General features: G+C 31.9%; 1 long non-coding RNA gene across 2 annotated transcripts; it reads left to right on the top strand.

Moving 5' to 3' along the window:
- The first annotated feature begins 4,014 nt into the window (after window positions 1-4,014).
- On the top strand, window positions 4,015-10,475 carry LOC114281373 (uncharacterized). 2 transcript variants are annotated; one of them, XR_014331031.1, is made up of 6 exons: window positions 4,015-4,234; window positions 4,748-4,787; window positions 6,698-6,766; window positions 7,308-7,367; window positions 8,127-8,218; window positions 10,060-10,475. It is a non-coding gene; the product is annotated as an uncharacterized LOC114281373 (long non-coding RNA). The 2 variants fall into 2 exon arrangements; XR_014331032.1 differs by having other exon boundaries at window positions 6,886-7,367.
- The last annotated feature ends 5,334 nt before the right edge of the window (window positions 10,476-15,809 follow it).

The following is a 15,809-nucleotide window of genomic DNA, read 5'->3' as shown; positions in this document are numbered from 1 at the left end:
AAAGGCAAAGGAACTTGGAAGTTTTTGGGAGAAAAAGTATAAAACAGAAGATGCTAGCTCAAAGAAATTTGTAGTTGGAAAACTCCTAGATTTTGTGATGGTCGATTCTAAGACTATGATCAGCCAAGTTTAAGATCTCCAACTCATTCTGTATGACATTCATGCAGAAGGCATGTCTCTCAGTGAATCCTTTCAAGTTACTGCCTTAATTGAAAAATTATCACAAGGGTGGAAAGAATTCAAGAACTACCTCAAACACGAGCGCAAAGAAATGTCTTTAGAGGAATTGATTATGCATTTAGGCCCCGTTTGTTTTAAGCTATAAGGAGGGTATTGGGATTAGTAATACCAAGGTATTACTAATGCCCTTGTTTGTTTGCAGAGATAGCCTTGGGACTATTAGTCCCTTAGTATTACTAATACCCTTGGAAAGGGGATTGGTAAGGAGGAGGTAGAGATGATATTAGAAAATAGTGAGGGGATTAGAAATTTTTTTATTTTTTATATATTGGGATTTTTTTTAAAAAATATAATGTTTAATTTTTTATATTTTTATATTTTTTTTATTATTTTATATAAAAATAATTTAACAATTCCTCATTATTAATCCCCTCACTATCAATCCCCTCACTAACAATCCCCTCACTATCAATCCCCTCCATTCTATCTCTCAAAACAAACGGGGCCTTAAGGATTAAGGAGGACAACCGCAAATCAGAGAAGCGAGTTAGTAAGCATCCAATGGAGTCTAAGGTGGAACATTCTCCAAAAGCAAAGAAACGGAAGTTTTCTGGAGAAAGTTCTTCACAAGGCTCTAAATGGGGGGAAACTAAAAAGTACAAGTTTAATGGCAAATGTTACATCTGTGACAAAGAGGGACATCGGGCCAAAGATTGTCGTAGCAAAGGCAAAAGCAAAAAAAGAACAAGCAAGAAGCCTGCTCAAGCCAATATGACCGAAGTGAACAAAATTTTCAATGATGTAGATGATATAAATCTTTCTGCAGTTGTTTCCGAGGCAAACCTTATCGAAAATTCTAAAGAATGGTAGGTGGACACTGGTGCTACTCGCCACATCCGTGTCAACAAAAAGATGTTCACATTTTATTCTATAGTGGACAACGGTGAACAACTTTTCATAGGCAACTCCTCAACTTCCAAAGTTGAAAGATAAGGAAAGATTATTCTGAAGATGACATCTGGAAATGAACTCACTCTCAACAATGTGCTGCATGTACCGGACATTCGCAAGAACCTTGTTTCTGGATATTTGTTGAGTAAAAATGGATTTAGGCTAGTTTTTGAAAGTGACAAGTTTGTACTTACTACAAACGGGATGTATGTAGAAAAATGTTACATGCTTGATGGCCTTTTCAAATGAATGTAATGACTGTTGTACCCTCTGTTATTAATAAAAATACATTTTCTTCTTACTTGTTTGAGTCTTCAAATTTATGGCATGGTAGACTTGGACATGTTAATTATGGATCTTTACGTAGATTAATTAATATGGAATGTTTACCTAAATTTGACATTGATTTAAATCATAAATGTGAAATTTGTGTTGAGGCAAAATTATCCAAAACTCATTTCCATTCAATTGAAAGAAGTACAGAATCACTTGAATTAATTCATAGTGACATTTGTGATTTTAAATCAATTCAAACTAGATGTGGGAAAAAATATTTTATCACTTTTATAGATGATTATACTTTATATAGTTATGTTTAATTCGAACAAATGATGAAACTTTGTAAACTTTTATTCAATACAAGAATGAAGTTGAAAATCAACTTGGTAAGAAAATTAAAAAACTTAGAAGTGATAGAGGTGGTGAATATGAATCATTTTTTGGTGAGTTTTGTAAAAAACATGAAATAATTCATCAAACCACCGCTTCTTACTCACCCCAGCAAAATGGAATTACTGAAAGGAAAAATAGAATTTTAAAAGAAATGATGAATGCCATGTTAATAAGTTCTGGATTACCTTAGAACTTATGGGGGGAAGTAATACTTTCTGCTAATTATATACTTAATAAAGTATCCCGAAAGAAAGTGTATCAAACACCTTATGAAATGTGGCATGGGAGAGTATCATCCTACAACTACTTAAAAGTGTGAGGGTGTTTGGCTAAAGTGGCTATTCCTAATCCTAAAAAGACTAAGATAGGTCCAAAAACCGTTGATTGCATTTTCATTGGTTATGCCAAGAATAGTAGTGCATATCAATTTTTTGATTCATAAATCAGAACATTTCGAAATACATGTAAACACTATTATTAAATCTTGGAATGCATTATTCTTTGAACATGTATTTCCAAATAAGGCTAGACAAGAGACTAGTAATAATAAAAGATTTTATGATGCTATTACTAGTCATAATGAAGAACAAGAGTAAGAGATAGATCAAATTGATGAAGAGGAACCTAGGCGTAGTAAACATGCTAGAACCTCAAATTTTTTGGTCTAAATTTTCTAACATTTTTGTTAGAAAATAAGCCTTTAACTTTTAAAAAGGCTATGTCTAGTCCTGAAGCTCCTTTATGGAAAAAGGCTGTAAAAGAGAAGTTGAATCCATCCTGCAAAATCACACTTCGGAATTGGTGGATTTACTACCAGGGTGTAAACCTCTTGGATATAAGTGGATTTTCAAGAAAAAAATGAAAACGGATGGATCAATTGACAAATACAAGGCAAGACTTGTGGTCAAAGGTTTTAGACAAAAAGAAGGTCTTAATTACTTTGACACATACTCACCGGTTACTAGAATAACATCCATTAGAATGCTATTGCATAGTTATACAATCTAAAAATTCATCAAATGAATGTGAAAATCGCTTTCTTAAATGGTGAGTTAGATGAAAAAATTTACATGGAACAACTAGAAGGATTTTCTGTTCCAGGAAAAGAAAAAAAAGTGTGTAAATTGATTAAATCACTACAACAAAAAAGGTCTATGGTGACGAAAACGCATGACGAAAAAATATTTCGTCTCCAAATATACATGTTTTAGTGATGAAAATAAGATTTCGTCTCCAATTGCACTATTTTTAGAGACGAAAACCAAATTTCGTCACCAAATGCTTAAAATCAAATAAAACAATGGTGACAAAAAATTTATTCGTCTCTAAATTTTATTTTTCGTCACAAAACAGTTTCTCACCCTGGGAAAATTTGACTGAAGATTTGGCGCCATTTTGGAGACGAAATTTTTTGTCATCATTGTAAAAAAAATTTTAAGCGGAAATAATTTCATCTCCAAATGTATTATTTTTAGAGAGGAAAACCAAATTTCGTCACCAAATGCTTAAAATCAATAAAAAATAAAACTGAACCAAGAGATAGATATCTTTCTGTTTAGATGCATGTATTTTACCTTCTATATCTCTCTTTGTCACCCCTTCACCCATTCATCTCCATCACACCGTCCGTCCATCTTTGTCGCACCGGCTAACCCGTATGTCGCCGGCCGGCGCTCGCTACAACAGGTATCTCTCTCTCTCTCTCTCTCCCCCTTCCTATTATCACTACAACAAAACTGGGTTTTCACGGCACCACATCAACGACATACAATAAATGTACAACGTGATTTCTCACTTTTACGACTTTCTTTTTTTGCACATCGTAAATAATTTTCCAACCACGACGTGTCTATTGTGTAGGTCGTGAATGCTAATAATGATGATTTTTTTACGGCTTGCAATGTTAGCCGTAAATAATAAGACTTTCTATGGCGTGCATATGACATGTCGTTAATACATCAACTCTACATGACACATGTACACCGACTATTAAAAATATTAAACATTTTATGACGCACAAAAAATTAATTATTAAAAAATACACTTTCTACGACGCACATATATTAGTCATTAAAAATATTATATTTTTTACGACACGCAATTCCTATCATGAATAGTATGACTGAAATAAAAATCGGCGCCAAAATAAAATACTCTAGCCCCAAACCCCAAACCCAAAAATATATTAGACAAAAATAAATATATCGAACTTCTTCTAATCGTAAAGGAACGTATAAACTCAGAAGACGGGGGAGAAGAGAGAGGGTTCGAAGAAGATAGTTGGGCAAAACCAAGAAGGGAGGGTTAACCCAGAAGGCTTTGGCTTTGGCTTCTAATCAAAGTGAACCCAGAAGGTTTCATCAAAAGAGAGAAGTTTGGAGGGAGCTCAATCTCATCTCTCTGAATCGTCTCATCGAAGAAGGGTTACCTGGTACATTGCTTCCTCATCTCCTTCCTCTTATCTTTGTTGATTTCTATTAAAGTGATTACTCATTGTTTGTTTGGTTTTGATTTCAATTTTGATTTCGATTTTGGTCATCTCATCGATTTTGATTTCAACTCTCTATTACAGATTCTCTTTCTTTTTATGGTAAACTATTGCTTCTTCTCTTTCACTCTCTCTCTCTCTCTCTCTCTCTACGAAGCTAGGGTTTCAAAACCACCACTGTCAAGAGGTGTTGATTGAACGGAGGCAAATTTTTCTGTTTCTTGTGAAACTCAGTTCATATTTTTCTATCACCATTTGTTCTATTTCATGTATATGTCTCGTGATTTGGGGGAAAAATGGTTTTGAGAAGTTAAGTTTTAAATTGAAAATTTAGGGTTTTTATTTGGGGGTTTTGATCCAAAAATTAAGATTTTGTTGCCATTGCCAATTTTTCAGGTAATTTTATTTTTATTTCTAATGGCTCCTATTTTACTTTGACCATTTGTTTTGTTCAAGATTTGTGCTAGGTTGTTGCTGGAAAGAAAATTTGTATCAGGTGCTTCTCTTCCTTGTCTCTCTGTGATGCTTGCACATTAACATATACCTAAAATTGTGACTCCGTAACAAGATGATTTGTGTTTTGTATGATGATTTCTTGTCTTTGTTTCTCGTTGTTGTCTTTGGCTGATTATGTTTGTGTATCTGTGTTTGCTTAGGTATCTTTATATATCTATCTTTATTTTGTTTCTACTGTCCAGCAGAGAAGAAAACTATATACATGTTATTTATGCCTCCTAGGTGCTTGATAAAATGCTACTAAGAGTGATTGGCTCTTACTATACTTTTATATTGTTTTCTTGTGAGTTTTTGTTTTAAATATATATATCTATATATATAGTAAATGGCTATATTTGAAACTTGTCATGTTATATATGAGAAATCCCCAAGGAGATGAAGAGTTTGGTGAAATAAAAATGCTATATATAACAGCCCTTACAGAAAAAATGCTGGATTTTTTTTTAAAGAATTTTTTTTTAGGTTATTTAAAAATAAAATAAAAATTAAAAAATAAATTCTAGAATGTATGCTAAAATGTAAATCACAATTCTTGTTGCATTTTGGAGTGTATGATTTTTACCTTTTCTATCTTTGTAATTAAAAATTATATAAATATTTTACCATGTATAGTTCTCAGTTTGGATTGAATGATCTTTTACATACATACATAGTCCATTTAAATTAGTGTTTGGTTCATTGGAATGAAATGTTTAATACATCAAAATATGCATTATTTTATGTTTGGGTGACTAAAAGAATAACAAAAAATGCATTGCAAATGATCATTCCATAGGGAAATTTAAGAAATGAGTATTTCATTCTATTCCATGTGATTGTTGAGAACTAAATAGAATATCAGTTTTTTCTATGCTTTGGTGATGAATTTACTAATTACAATCACTCCTAGACATTGGCATATGTTATCTAAATATAATATGTAATTTGTGGTTTGACTGTCATATCCTTTGCTTGTGTTTTTGTTTTTTGGTTTTGAATTCCTTTCTTAGCACAATGTATTTTTCAAGCACATGGTTGGATATATTATTGAATATGAGTTTTTTTTCTAGGCTTTAGTGATGAATTTACTAATTACAATCACTCCTGGACATTGACATATTTTATCTAAATATAATATGTAATTCTTATTCTTGTGCTTTGACTTTCATATCCTTTGCTTGTGTTCTTGGTTTTTGGTTTTGAATCCCTTTTTTAGCACAATGTTTTTTTCAAGGACACGGTGGAATATATTATTGAAAAGTGCAATTCCTTTTACTAGGTTGTTAAATTTTTATATTTTAGCTTTCATGTTGGTAAGTTAACTTATCTCAGAGCTTGTGATTTGAAGGTAGCTCTTTTAGTTAAACTGGGTTTCTATGATCAATTTTCCATCACACATCCTACTTTTTTTTGGCACGTCCTTTAATAGGTTTTAGTTTTTTTTTTTTTTTGCTCATGATTTCATTGTCTAGATGATTTAAGATTATTCTAAATAACAAATATAAGTGGTAAATGAATATAGAAAGACTGATCTATTTATTTATTTGCCTTTCTTACAATTCTTGTATGCATTACCCTGCCTCTACAAGCATATAATTGATGAAGGCTGATGCTTTTACTTCTATTATTTTGAAATTTTATGCCATATTGGTCGCAATCAATCTTGTGTGTTAATTAAGTGGCCACTTTCTTCTTTGTTTTGTGGTATACCCTTATTCCTTCTTAGAAAAATTTAAACAGTATGGAAAATAGTAAAAGTGAAATTGTTGCCTCTATATTGGCATATAAACTACAGACAATTTTCCTAGCAAGGAAATAGCTGAAAATCAGTTTTCCCTGCTCTACTTTATTTTCATTATTTTGTTTTGATTTTGTAATTTCTTTTTCTTCCTTTTTGTTGATTTTGTTAAGGTTGGCAACCTGGAATCCAAGAAAGGGTAGCTGATTGGGATGAAAATTTAGACAAGTTTGAAGATTAAGGTATTTTAAACAGTTTTCGTATAAGATTAAGTGGACATTTACCTTGAGTATCTTTTTCGCAAGAAGTGATTGATGCTGGATCTTTGAGTGTTTTGTGGATTGAAAATTTTGTGGTGTAGGGAATTTGAAGCCAAGATGTGCAAGTTGTAGTTGTATTATTGTAATTCTGATGAACTCTTGCTACTTCCAAGTTTCACATTTGTCAAAGAGCTCACTCTTAATGTGGAAAATGTTGTAGCCCCTCCCAAACCAAAATCCTCTTCAGTTGTTAGTAAAGCACCATCCACAAAAGAGGGTGTACATGTTTCATATTCTTTAACTTCTCTTATGGTTGAAAGTTATGAATACCATGATTGCCTATTGTAATATCTCTTCACTTTTACATATGCATCATGCACTTTGATCATTAATGCAAGTAGTTTGTATGAATATTATTTGCACATAGATTGGGAAGCATAAGTTATTGCTCTTTAATAGTGCTGTGGTGGTTTCTGATGCTAAGTATCTATATTATCTTTCCTAATTTCTCCCTTGGGTGCAGAAAGTCGCAATCAAGAAGATGGATATACAAGTTTCAAAGGAATTTCTTGCTAAACTGAAGGTATAGTCACATGTTCATTATCTGAACCTGGTAGCACTCTTATCCATCTTATTAGTAAATATATGTACATGTCATTCTATTGTATTTGATATGGACTTTGCTGACATTTAGAACCTAGAGTAATTTGAATTCATTCCATTTTTCGAAATCCTTTTTATTTTTAATCCTCTAGAATTTAACATCATATTACGGTAATTTGATAACCAATATATTTACATTGTGCCATTTAGCAGCAGTTAGAGTCCTTTGGCTTCAGATAGAGTTGGACTTGCTTTGTTTTTTCTTTGTTGGCTGTTTGTACCTAACTAAATGGCCTGTAGATAAATCTCTGGTTATGTTATGAAACTTATAAAAGAAAATTTGAAATGAAAGTGGACTTGTTCTATGTTGTGTTCAAATTTCAGAACCTAAAGAGATCCTAAATGGTTTACAAATCCATTCTTTTGGCCTGTGTTTCTAACTTGTAAAACTGTAGATATTTAGAAGTTTTCAGGTAACATACTTAAAGATTATCATATGTCGAAATGTTTAATGCCTATTCACACTGAAGCTTGAGTTTTGTTGCATCCTTGTTACCAATCACTTTAATTGTTTTAGAATTCACTGCACGCAGATTTTCTGCAGTCATTTTGAGTCAAGTTTTTTACTTTTGGCTGTGAGTGCTGAATATTTTATATTTAGAATGACAATCTCATTTTAATTTTTCTCTGCAGCTTGATATTTCTTGCATATGTAATTTGGTTATCTTGTCAAATGCAGATATTGGGGCAAAAAATATCTCAAACTTCATCTCTAATTATGCAATTAGTGTGCCAAATTTAGCGGTGAGGAACTTCTCACGAATGCTACTGGTAATTTCCTTGAGGTCGCAATTTTCTAAAGCACTTTTGCACTACAAGCAGTTTGCTCTTCCTATTTTTAAGTATATAAGCCACCTGCATTAACTCAAATAAACTTAAATGGTGTAGTTTTCAATTAATTATTCTTACAATTTTAGTTACAAACTTGAAGTTTTTTTTCTTGATAAGTGAAAATTTACAAATATTCAATGTGCATGTCCAACTAGACATATTGGACAAATATTTCATATCCTTACTCAAGTGTCGAGTGTCTGATATGGTTAATTAACAAATTTAGAAGAGCACGTGTAACACAAGTTATGATTTTCATTATTAACACAAACTTGAAATTAAAAAATAAAAATAAAGAAACAGGGAATAGGAAAGGTAGAGAAGGATTACTTCAGGTTATGCATCATACTTTCTTTTTTCTTTTTTCTTGACAAGTATCCATGTCATACATGACTTTATTTTCTAAGGATCCATTATTGCATAGCTTTGAGTTGGTTTTGTGAATGAGAAAGGAATCGTGAAATCAATGTGCTTAAATTATTTGTAGCACTCAAGGGGATTCACATTTGCTATATATCACTTGAATATAAAAAGGCATCCTCAAGTTGGATAAGCCTCTAGGAAATTGGCTCAAGTTTACTGTCTGAATACTCGAAGTTATGCCTATTTATGGTGACTGGATAAGGGCATACATTGTGTATACTACTGCCTATCATCTTTCCATTCATATGATGCTTACTTCTTTTTATGCCTTTGTTTAGAATTAGTTAGTATTCAGATCTGAACAATGAGGAAGAACTTTTTGTAATTGCTGTGAACAATCATTTCATTTTTACTCCAGTAGGAAACTGTTCATTAAAATAAAATGGAAATAACGAAGGTAGTGGTGTTTGCTTCTAATACAACTGGTTGAGCCATGCCTTATTTAATTAGCAATGCTAGAGTTGTTATGATTTTCAACACCCAAATTTTCAGTTTAGTTTAATTATATTTCAAAGTTTGATAGGCATAAGTAATATGAACTAGGTGTCTGAATTGTGATATGAGTGGCCTGTAAGGCCCCATTTATAATACATATTTTAGAATAATTTGGTTTAGTTGTAGTAAGACTTGTCTTATGCTGAAAAATGTATATATCACAGTTGGTTGCTGCTACGTCTAATTGTGTATGTGAACAAAATTTAGGTTATTCTTAATCAATGGACATCTCTAATTGACAAGAAGTGGAATAGTAAAGAATTCATGGTATAATGTTTTGTGTTAATTGTCAAAAATTAATTTTCTTCTTACTAATGTTAAGTTTTGTTGTTTTTATTGGTGTTTCAATCGTGTAGGAACAATCACTAACTTATGTTTATATGTTAATTTAGTAGAATATTTCTTCTTCAACTAGGGTTGAATAAAAAACTACTTTTAACATTTAGGCACAAGGTCCCTGAAAAATAGTGAAATATGCATCTAACGGCCCGAAAAACATCACAAACACCTTGAGATTATCAGAAATTATCATGAACACTTTGGGAGGGATCAACATAAGTTGTGAAAACTTACAGAACAATCATAGGACTCTCGGTTGGAAAACATTTAGGCTTGAAAATAGGCCGTTGAGGAGTAAAATCTTGAAATAGTCGTTAAACGACCAAGAAATATCATGAACACCTTGGGAGAAACTAATGTAAGTTGTAAAAATTTACGGAACAAGCACGGTAAAATTTGGTTTAAAATTTACTTTGAAATTTTTATTTTTTCTCTTCTAGGTTGCATATTAACATATTTAGTGAATGGTTATCTTAACCTTTTGTTGTTGTTGTTTTTTTTTTTTTTCCTTTTTTAAATGGCAGATTGGAGATGAACGAATTTGGTAACCTGCATAGTAAGAGTTTTTTGTTGATATTACCAGACACATCCATCACAGTGGCGTTGTTCTTTTTGTTGATATTACCAAACATGTATTTTGACTATGTTATTGTGGGTTATGATTATATTGTGATGGATCTTATCTTTTTGTTGATATTTTATTGAATAGATTAAAATGAATAGGTTTTTGTTGATGTTACCAAATGAACAGGTTTTTGTAATAATTTGTAATGGATATTATATTCAGTAGGTTATTAAAATGCACAAGTTATTTTGATTGTGTTGTAGTTTTTGATTTTACTAGAATAGATGTTATAGTTTGGATGTTATATATTAATTTCTTGATACTATGAGACATGTATTTTGCTTGGGTTGTTTTATGATAATGAACAGTTTAATTTTATATTGATTTGTATAAGATATTTTATTTAATAGATTATTAAAATGTACAGGTATTGTTTATTGAAAAAAATATATAAATTGCAAATATAACTCTTCTCTCAATTTTTAAAATTTATTTATTATTGGCGACGAAAAAAAATTGACACTAAAACTTTCTAATCCCAACAAATAATTTCGTCACACATATTCATTATTTCATCACTAAATTAAAATATTTGTTGACAAAAGTTTTCGTCACTGAAGGTTTTTTTTTTCCATCTTTTGGTGACGATATTTTCGTCACCAAAAATTTTATCGCTATTTTTAATGACGAAATATTTTGTCACCCAAAACAAATATAATAAAAGTTTATTCAATTTTAGTGACGAAATGGATGTTATAGATGACAAAATATTTAACATTTAGTGACGAAATATTTCGTCACCAAATACCAATAATAGGTGACAATAAATTTTCGTCACCGGGTACTTTTAGTGACGACGAATTGATGACGAACGTGGTGACGAAATTATTTCGTCACAGATCAATTTGGTGACGAAAATTTCACTATTGGAGACGAAGTGATTTTGTCATTAAAGTACCATTTTGTTGTAGTGAATCATTATATGGTTTAAAACAAGCGCCAAAGTAATGGCATGAGAAATTTGACAAAGCACTAATGTCAAATGGATTCAAATTAATGAATGTGACAAATGTGTTTATATTACAAACATTAGCAACGGTTATGTTATAGTATGTCTTTATGTGGATGATATGCTCATCACAGGTAGTAATAATGACATTATTAAAACTACCAAGAAAATGTTGAATAAATATTTTGACATGAAGGACATGTGGGTTGCTGATGTAATAGTTGGTATGAAAATTACCAAAATATCAGAAAGTTATGTTTTGTCACAATCTCATTACATTGAGAAAATACTTGATAAATTTAGCAAAGATGATGATCATCTTACTAGAACACCTATGGATGTTAATTTGTTTCTTTCTAAGAATGTACATGAAAGTATTTCTTAATTAGAGGATGCCCAAATTATTGGGAGCCTAATGTACTTGATGAACTGCATTCGCCCAGATATAGCCTATGCAGTAAGTAAATTAAGTAGATATACGAGTAATGCAGGAGTAGAACACTAGAAAACAATTATAAGGGTTCTAAAATATCTCCGATTTACTAGTAACATTGGGCTAAATTATATTAGATATCTAGCAGTACTTAACTGATATTGTGATGCAAACTGGATATCGGATACTAGAGACTCAAAGTCCACCAGTGGATATGTCTTTACTCTTAGTGGTGTGGTAGTATTTTGGAAATCTTTCAAACAGACTTGTATTACTAGGTCTACTATGGAATCATAATTCATAGCTTTAGATAAAGTTGGGAAAGAAGCAGAATGGCTTCGCCGCTTCCTTACAGATATTTCAATGTGGCCAAAATCGGTGTCTGTTATATGCATACATTGTGATAGTCAATCAACAATAGGTAGAGCACAGAGTCAAATGTATAACGGTAAGTCGCGACACATTCGTCGTTGACATAGCACTGTAAGACAACTACTCTCTAATGGAATTTTTCGATTGAATATGTGAAGTCTAAAGATAACATAGCGGATCCACTAACCAAAGGGTTAGCAAGAGAGCTAGTTAAGAATTCATCGAGGGGAATGGGACTTAAGCCTATTAAATAAGAGTTACCACAACGGCAACCCAATCTAGTTGACTGGAGATCCCAAGATCTAGATTCAAAATGACAACCGAGTTGTGTATGACTCATCAGGATCACTGGAGAGTCAAACTTCTATCCATTTCTATGATGAAATAGTGATGTCTGCAACGTTTTAGGTTAAGTAAAATTTAATGATTCTTATGTCTAGGTAAACCTAGTAGAGTATGACAGGATACTCTTCATAAGAATCACCTATGTGAGTGTGAACTGGGCCGATTCTATAAAATTTGTGAAAGACTACAATTCTCTAGAGCACTCATAAAAGACTAGGTTGTTCAGGGCCAAAATGAACACAATAGTGAGAACTAAACTGTGTCTGGTGATATACTGTGTGAGTTCTATTGTCTTGGTTTACGTAAACGGCTGAGCAATTCAAGATATCATGTTCACTAGTTAGCTAGTAAATCCGATAGTGTCTCACAAGGGAAGGTTCAAAGCCAAAAGCTACCTATCCTTTCCAGAATATTTCCAATTTCTGCACTCTCTGTAATTAGATCATGTTGTTTCATTTTTTCTCTGTCAAATTCCATTCGTGTGGGGGATTGTTGAAAATTTGATTTTTATAGGCTTATTTTATGCCAACTTTGAGTCCAAATTCGAGTGGGGTCCACATGTCTTTTGAGGTGGGTCCAAATAGGTGACGTATTCCTTGCTGCATGGCTAGTGACACGGTGAAGACGATTCGTCAAAACCATTTATGAGTGAACGAGAAGTTGACGTCATTTTCAGGTTCGTGGAATAGGAAATTAAGGAATTAAATGTGGGTTTCCTTGTAAGGCTTGTCCTACATTGGAAATTTAAGAGAACTTATGTATGTATATAAGTTCTAGGTGGCAACACTTGGGTTGAGCCCCAAGGGGCGCCCTAAGTTTGTAGAAGAGAGGAGCTATGGATAGATGGAACCTTGGCTCAAACCACTACACACGCGCGCATGCCCCTGCCGTTCATCTGACCGGCCGAGCCAAGCCGTACAGTGCTGTGCCGTGCTGGGTGCGAGTGTGGATTGTGGGTCGGGTCAGTTCTAATATTTATTGTTTGGACAAAATTTATTTAAATTTTTTCAAATTCTTGCAAGAAAATCATTTGAATTTCTAAACAAAATTAAATTAATTTTTTGCAGTTCAAAAAGTCCCTTATTTAGTCCATTTCCAGCAATTTTAAAACTGTCCAGACAGATTGAAACTGCCGTGCAGTTATCTGTTGAATCTGCCACCAGATCTCTTTGAAATTCAAAATGTATCTGTTCATTCAAATTTCATACTTATTCGGTTCAAATCTATATCTATTCTGGCGAATCTGTTGGTCACCATTTTGTCTATAAATACCAACATATTTCAGCAATTTGGAACATCCGAAAATATCCAAAAAAAGTCTCCAATTTTGCTCTTTTTTTGCATAATTCTACATATTAATTTTTAGGGAATACTTTGAGAGTATAGAACACAGGTTTGGTTCGCTGTACAAATTGTTTGGAGTGCTACAACAATTTGTGAAGATTATTGTATCTTGGGAAATAGACGCCAATTTTCCATAAGTATCGTAGCAGGGCGAATCTGTCTTAAGGACCGAGTGTCACACACTCAACTTGGTCTTTTAAATATTTATTCAATTAGGTAAAATAAATTCTGTAAGTAATTTATTTTTATTTGTTTGATTCGCTCAATTTATTATTTTACACAGAAAATTGTTCCAATTTCAAAGTGTTTCGAGACATTTTTTGAATCTTACGTAGGCATTTTCCAATCTGATTATGTTAATAATATTTTATTTCATTTAATGAGTTTTGAAACTTGTTGAATTTTGAATAATAGATTAAAAATAAGAAGTTATTAAATACATCTAATATAATTAATATGTTAAAAATTAAAAAAAAAATATTGAACTTAATACAATTTAATACAACAATAACTACACAATAACAAGTTAAAATTAAAAATATTACTAAAATTTAAGACAAACTAATATAATAGGGTGATTCTACTTACACCATTACTTTACTTCTTTACACCCTCTATATGAATTTCCCCCCCTCCACCCAATTTTATCCATGTGTGAAATTACCTTTAAGAACAAAACACTAAAATTAAATATATTTTGCTTTTGCCTTACACCTCTTGGTCTTCAATCCCTACTTTAATTTTTTTTTCTTAATTTTTCTTTTCTCTTACACATCTCTTTTCAAAAATGGAGAATCATAGTATTTTGATCATTAAAGACAACAATGGATGAAGAAATGGTGATGAAGAACCATCAAAAAAGTGAAATAGTGAGTTTTTTTTTTTTTTGTAGGTTTTTGTTTTGCTTTTCTGGATTGATATTCGACTTTCGTTCGGTGGTTTGAAATCCAACAAAATAAAATAGTCCGGCATTACATTGTCGCACAAAAAATATAAGTCTGGTAACCAACTACCGAATAAAATATATATTTCCGATAACCCCAAATCGAATTTTTTAAATTTGTTCGGCTTCTCATTACCATGAATTTTCAGTTTCATTTTTTTATATTTTTTTATTTTTTTGCCTAGAATGATTATACGTATGCTCATTGCAACAATGCAAGTATTGCAATATTAGTAGACTCTAGTCATGAATTCATTACAGATGATGTTTGTTAAGTTTTTTTATGAATGTGATTTTTTCTTATTTTTAATTTGTATTGAGTTTTATTAATAATTTGACGTATAAATGCATTTATTATCTTTAGATTTTTAGTAGTCATGAAGTATTAATTAAATAGGCTTCTGACGTTGGGAAGAAGACTGGATTTGTTATTGTTATAAAGACATCGGATTTGGGAGGCAATGACAGAAAACCAAGACTTACACTTGCTTGTAAAAGAATTGGTTACTATAGAGACAACATGAAGATTAAGGGGAACCGATTGAGGTTGATAGGTTTTAAAAGGTGTAGATGTTTATTTCTATTAAGGGGGAAAAATTACCTACAAATTACCAAGACAAATTGTGATAACATGTTTGATTGATAGATACAAACAATGACATATTTTATGGATACTTTATGGATATTCATACACTTGATGTTTTTATGAATAATTTTATGGATACTTTTTATGTATGATTTTATGGGTACGTGTTTGATTTATGAATTTTTTTATGGATGCTTCAAGGAAAAAGTAAATCTTTCAATGTACAATGACGGAGGCCTAGACAACTCTATTGTAGTTTGGCAACATGACACTAGAGTAATCCATTTATATAACAATGTATCATTGAACATGCACTTCACATGTCACGACCCAAACCTGTCCGTAAAAGTTTAGGTCATGACCGGCCTGTGATTAGGCCTCGAATTCAAAAATCAAAGAACACAATTAATTCCACAAATGGGCCTAAAGCGAAAGCAATTAAATAATACAACGTTTATCCTACCGTGCGTATATGCCAGTACCATTACATAACTTTCCTTAATCGGAGAAGTTCACATGCACTGTTCAGATATAATTACAGTCTTAGGCAGGTATATGTACAAACAGTGAATAATCCAAAAGTTACATGACCATAAAATGTTCAACAAAACGACCAAAACATTACAAAAATGTGGCACTGAACTCCAAAAGAAACAAAAAGACCACTTGGGCTTAAC

This window comes from Camellia sinensis, chromosome 5 (assembly GCF_055761805.1).
Source record: "Camellia sinensis isolate YWXY chromosome 5, ASM5576180v1, whole genome shotgun sequence".
Lineage (NCBI taxonomy): Eukaryota > Viridiplantae > Streptophyta > Magnoliopsida > Ericales > Theaceae > Camellia > Camellia sinensis.
The sequence above is the reverse complement of the archived record's forward strand: the minus strand, read 5'-3'. Positions and strand labels throughout refer to the sequence as shown.